Source organism: Pteropus alecto, unplaced genomic scaffold (genome assembly GCF_000325575.1).
Source record: "Pteropus alecto unplaced genomic scaffold, ASM32557v1 scaffold246, whole genome shotgun sequence".
NCBI lineage: Eukaryota > Metazoa > Chordata > Mammalia > Chiroptera > Pteropodidae > Pteropus > Pteropus alecto.
The window spans coordinates 1279460-1286084 of record NW_006437742.1 but is presented as its reverse complement, the minus strand read 5'-3'; positions in this window follow the sequence as shown (position 1 = coordinate 1286084).

Genomic DNA, 6625 nt, shown 5'->3' with positions numbered 1-6625 from the left:
GCCGCTGCGCTGCCGCCGCCGTGCCGCGGAAGAGGAGGAAGAGGAAGAGGAGGCAGAGGAGGAAGGTAAGAGGCGCGTTGTCTTCAGGGGGGTGCGCCCGCAGTCTCAGCCTGGCCAAGAGTGGGTCGCAGCGGGACTGTGCCGCCCCGGGCTGACTTGGGGGCGAGGGGCGCTTGGGTGCCCTCAGGAGCCCGGGCCAGGGCAGGGGGCCCCAAGCGTCGGGCTGCTGGGAGTTTGGGCGGGTGAGGGCAGAGGCCGGGCGCGTGCCCATGCCTCAGTGAATCGCGGGTTTGGCGGGCTCGCCTTGGCCGCTGGGGTTGCAGGGTGAGATGCTGAGTGCTGGGAAGTGCAGCGCTTCATTATGGAGCCTTTGCGTGAGCGCCGGGGCCGCGGGCACAGTTGGGAGAGCTGGCGAGACGCAAGGCCTGGCTACTGGGAGGTGGCCACTTAGATGGGGTTCCGGGAGAAGCCCGAGCCCCAGGGCTGCCAGAAACAGCTGTCTGAAGCATGTGCGTGGTTCCCTGGGCCATATTCACACGCACACACAGCCGCACCATATATCAGGCGCTCAGCTACACAGTAACCCCCATCCAAAGATGAAACACACACACACACACACACACACACACACACACACACGCGTTCCTTTCCACTAGGATACTAATAAAGCAGTCATCCAAACACAAACAGCTACACGCACCTCCTCCCCAGTGTGCTAAAATATGCACACACAGTCTCTCTGTCTCTCTCTCTCCTCCCAGCCTGGTGCTTTGGAGCTTGGGAGAGTGTGTGTGAGTGTGTGAGTGTGTGTGTGTGTGTGTTATCTTAGAGTGTTCCTGAGAAACTACATGACAACTGCAAATTACTGCAGATCCAGTACCTGCTGCCCGCCCCAACCCCCCACACACAGCAAACATAGACAACCCCCAACCTAAGCTACAGTGGACAGGAGCTAAGACCCTTAGTAACTCCATTCTGGCAAAAAGGGTTCCCAACTCTTGTAGTCGTGCCTGTCCAAACCTGAGCTTCTGGGCCAACCGCGCGCGTACACACACACACACCCATACGGACACACTGAAACCACTGCAGGGTCAAATGCTTGACACCTTTCACCAGAAGCATGTGGCACCCCCACCCTTGCAGCTGCCACCAAAGAGCTCTTGATCACAGGATAGGCTGAATTCTGCCAGACTTGCCCCTTTCCCTTGGCATCTTAGTCTGGCTGCAGAGCCCTAGAGCCCTAGGGGTGGTCTCGGCATCCTGCAGCTCTTGCGGAGGGTGGGGCAGTCCCTGGACTCCTGCCCACTGGAGAAATTGCTATAAGACCAAGGCTCCCTTGGGGGCGCCCTTTTGGGGCGGAGGGTGGGGGACTCTGCTGAGAAGCTCCCAGTGAGTTTTCTCTGCTGGAAGGCTGGGGTAAAAGGTGCACATTTTGGCCTGGATGGCCCGGGTGGTGTGGCATTTCAGCCACTGGGGCCCTCAGCTGGGAGACCCTGCCTCTCCCTCCCCTACCCTGCTCGTCAGGCTCCTCGCAGGAGAAGCAGAGGAAACCCAGTTTCCGGCCTGGGAGCTGAGAGAGGCTTCCCAGGAAGCCTTTGCTATTTCCACTGAGCAAAAGGCTCTTAGCTTTCCCCCAGGAGACCTCAACAAGATTTGGCCATGCTGGAGCAGACATGCCGGCTTCTACCCAATTGTGTGGCTTATTTTTTTCATGTGAGAGAAGCAATTCAACCTCTGCAGTTTGGCATGAGGTGAAATAACACATGATGTGTGTGTGGAGAGAGAAGCAAGGTGTTTTTTTGGGTAGGGGGAGGGCTAGTGAATTTGACTGATTTAAGTAGAGACCCGGAGTCAGACTGTAGCCCTTGGTAAAGTCGTGATGGAGATGGCTTCTACGTCAGAGCCCCTTCCCAGCACCCCTCCCATCGGCTGCTCCAGGCTCCTCTGGGTCCCTTCCCCCGCCCTCTTTGACCATTTAGGCGGGGCTTTGCTCCCTGCTGGTCACATCTGATGACAGAATCCCAGCCTGGCCAGTGTTAATAGCTGATAACTGTTGACTGCTTTCACCTCTCAGGTAACATTTGCATTTTTAAAGGAAGCAGAGGAGTGGCTGTGTTGGTGGGGCTTTCAGGCACCTGTGGCAGGACCCTGGCGGGAGCCTTTGTGATGTTGCCTAATGTCTATGTCTGGCTCCGAGTGAAGATTGGTGTGTGGGAGTGGGGGTGTGGGAAGGTGGGATGTAATTATGGAAGGCTTTGAGTCCCACAGAGAGTTTTAAATTGAGTGAGAGGCAATTGGGAGCCACTGCAGGATTCTGAGAAGGGAAAGGATGTGATCCAAGCAGGAGAGAAACACTCTTGCTGTGTGTGGAGAGATCCTGCCCTCTTTCCCATCGACACCTACCACACAACTGCCTTGCAAGTGTGGACTGATGGCCACCAGAGAGAGGATGCTGGCCAGGATATGGTGGTGGGAGCCCCCAGGCTCCTTCCTGTGGCATCTTCCAGACCCAGACTGCAGGGGCTGGAGGCCTGAAGCCAGTGCCCCCATAAACACTAGCTAGTGATGCTGTTGGCGTTGTGGTTTCAGACAATGGAGTGGAGCTTCTGCCTATCTGGGTGAGGAGACTGGGGACTCCTAATAGGCTTCAGGCCCCATTTTGAATGAGTCAGGGGACCTTTCACTCTGGCGAGTGGCACAGTCCCAGGGTCTTGGGAAGTGAGCAGTGTGGCCTGATTGGGGGCTTTTGCCACCGAAAAGGACCTTTGAGATCAATAGTAGGTTGAAAAAGTGCAACAGGAAAGCCCTGGGATTGCTGATAACAGCAGCATGCTGTGCAAGGCACAGGGTGGGATGGAAGATGAGGCACCTGCAGTCCTGGGTTATGAGGGTGAGTACAGTGGGGCTCAGGGTGGTTTGGGCAGAGGAGAAGCATTGGTCTGGTACCACCCTCACTGCAGTAATCAACACTTCAGCACTTGGAGGAAGCATGGGTACATGCAGGACATCAGAAGCACTCTAGCCACCCACCCCCATTCTGTAGAAATGATTGGGCTCTGTGGGCCAGCATCAGACAAGACACCCTGAGAGGGCAGAATCAATGCAATAGAAGAAGGATCCTTGTTCTTTTGGAGCCTCTAGGCTAGCTGAAACCATAAAAGACACACACACAAATCATACATACACATACAAATTACATACAGCACACACACACACACACAACACAACACACACGCACACCTAGAGCAAATTGTGGGAAGTGAGGTTTATGCAGACAAGCTTGGCTTCTAGGGGCTGGGATAATCCTCATCTATTCTGGGTGAAGGTCCCTGGGAGGAAGACACACCCAAGTTAGCTTTAGCTATGGGTCAGCCTTAAATCTATTAGCATTCACAACAGAAAACTCCATACTGGCTCCTTTCAAGGACTTCTGTTTTCTTTCTTACTATAAATTCAGAAAGAAAAACACTGTCTTGCATTATCAGCAGCCAAAATGAAGGACTCTCAAAATGGGCTGGACCTTGCAGCTCTGCTGAGAAATCAGAGGGCTAGGGGCAGAGGGGGAGAGGAGGGAGCATGAGTAGGGAAGCAAGCCATCTTCTGTCCCTTCCAGCCCCCACTCAGCTGAGCTGGTAAGGAGAGGGCAGGGATCTTGTGTGTCTTTTATGGTTTCAGCTAGCCTAGAGGCTCCAAAAGAACAAGGATCCTTCTATTGCATTGATTCTGCCCTCTCAGGTGTCTTGTCTGATGCTCGCCACCCATGGCTAGCAATTCCCCCTTTTCTGAGGGCACCATCCTTCTATGGAACATGAACATCCCTGTGGCAGATTAGCACCTACTCCCCTGGGCAGTCAGAAAATGAGCTGGGAAATGCTCTGAAGTGCTGAGAGACCTCTCAGTGTGTGTGTTAAAGGAGACAGACAGACAGACAGACAGAGACTGACTGCCTGTTACATATAGGAGACAGTGTGGCTGTTTATGTTGATGAACATGAGATGAGTAGGTTTTTCTGTATGCAGGCCATAGCTAGTGAACTTTTCTGAGCCCTGGCTTACCTTTGGCATTAGCCACACTGATAGCCATCCCTAGCTTTTTGGAGAGCTCTCTGCCTGGTTGTACTATTTGGGTCCCCTTCCACCCCAGTGATCCCTGCTTTTTTCTCTGTTTTGCTACCCCTCAAATCTGGGTGTTCTCTGACTCCACTTGCTTTTCATTTCCTCTGTTGGCAAGGACTTGAAGCCCTGTCATGGCTTCCCCTCTCACTCCTCTGCTGGTCATTCCCACTTCTCTAGCCCAAACTTAACCTCTCTCCTATATTTCAGTCCTATATTTCCAGCTACTTGCTGAACATTTCCCATTGGCTAGTTTGCCATCATGTCAGATTCAGCATTCACAAACTCATCTCATCATCTCTCAAAGACCTCTCTGTTACACAAACCTTCTAGTCTCCCAGACTAGAAACCTTAGAACCATCTCTGACTCTATCCTGGTCCGCCTTTCCCCCTGCTACCACCTCATGTCTACACTGCACTAGCCTCCTTTTCCAGTCCATAATACATATGCCTGCCAGATTAATATTCCTAAATGTCCTTTATCCATGATACTTCTGATCAACATATTTGAGGGGTGGTACCTGATTACCTGTGGGATAAATTTCAGCCTCCTTAGCTTGGCATTCAAGGTTCTCTTTGAGTGGGCCTGCCTGACACTATTTATTCTTCCAACTGCATTTCCTACTCTTTATCTACATCATGGATCCTCAAATTTTAATGTGTCTGAAAGTCACTTAGGGGAACTTGTTAAAATGCAGATTTTTGGGTCCCCCCATCTGAACTTCTGCTTCAGTAGGTCTGGGAGCTGGAGTCAAGGAATATACACATTTACCAGGTTCTTTAAGTATCGCTGATGTACTTGGTATCCTTGAGAAACACAGTCCTATATGGACCCTGTACTCCAGCCAAACTTCTTTAGGGTTTCCTAAACATGTCTTTTGTACATTTTTTTTTTGGCATCTGTTCATGCCATTCTACTCGCCAGGAGTGCCCTCTCCTCTCTGCCTATGCTCCTCTCCTATCCAATAACATTATACCTGTCCTTCAACCCTATATTCAAATTCACCTCCTCTGTGAAGTCTTCTCTGATTACTCTAGACTGAAATGATCTCTCTCTCTTCTCTGAACTCCTCTTGCAGTTACTTTCTCTAAATTGCATTTGGAAAGGACATTGCCGATATACCCATTATTATTACTTACATCATTAATTCTTTATATACAAATATAGCTTCTCATATTTGTATGCCTTATCTACATTGTAAACTCAATAAAGGAAAGAGCCTGGGGTTTTCATCTCTTTTTTATCCCCATAGCATACAATGCCTTACACATGATAGGTGTCCAATAAACATTTGTTAGGTTGGATTGAATACTTGCTGGTTCATGTTAGACAGGGATTCTATCACAGCTCCCCCTGCACATCAGTTCAAAAAACATTTATTGAGCATCTATTGGGCGCAAGATGCTGTGCTAGTTGCTGGAGAACACATAAGCATGAAGGAGGCCTCTTGTCTTCCTCAGTCTCATCTCAGTCATCTTCGCATTTACAGTGCCTAGAGCATATAAGAAGTCCTAAGTAGATAATTGTTGAGCAAACAAATGAATTAATGAGTGAGTGAAGGGATGAAGTTCAGATGGGAATCACTTAGGCAAAGATATAGGGCAGCTGTGTCATACAGAAATGAGATAGGAGTGGAAGATAAAGCAGGCAGGTAGACTGGGGTATGGTGGATGACTTGTTTTTGTTCTTAATTATAAACATTTCTCAAAATATAGAAAAAACAGTATAATTATCCCATGTATCCATTATCCACATTAAGAAATTATCAGAGCTTTGCCATATTTGCTTCATCTATTCTTTTTTATCTTTGCTGAAGTATTTTGAAATAAATTTTGAACATCAATCTTGTCATTCACCCCTAAAACTTCTCTATGCATCTTTTAAAGAATGAACATTTCCTGATATACCAGAGTACCATTAACACATCTAACAAAAGGAACAATAATGCCTTTATATTATTCATTACTCAGTCCATAATCAAATGTCCTCAATTGTCTCAAAACATGTTTTACAGTTGGCTTGTTAGAATCAAGATCTAGAAAAGCTCCACACATTATATCGCTGTTATGTCTCTTAAGGCCCTTTCAACAGTAGTCCCCTGTCTTTAACTTGTTAGAGAAGTCAGGTTAGTTGTTCTGTGCACTGTCCCACATTCTGGTCTATCTACTTCCTCTTGTTGTAATTTAGCTGGTACTACTATCCCCTGTATCTCTTTTGAGTGGAAGTTAGCTTTAGGCTTGATTAGATTCAGGCTCATTTTTCTTTTTTCTTTTTTAACCTCTTTGGCAGATTGATTAAAAGAGGGACATCCTGGAAGCATGAAGACCAGCTAGGAGAATGTTATAATAGCTGGATATGAATAGAAGGAAGGAAATGGATGGATGGATTTTAGAAGTAGAAGAAACCTGATTTACCTGTCAATTGGATGAGTGGGATGAGGAAGGAAGAAGAGTCAAAAATGATTCTGAGGCTTTGAGCTCATATGATGGGGAGAGTAATAATATCATCATAT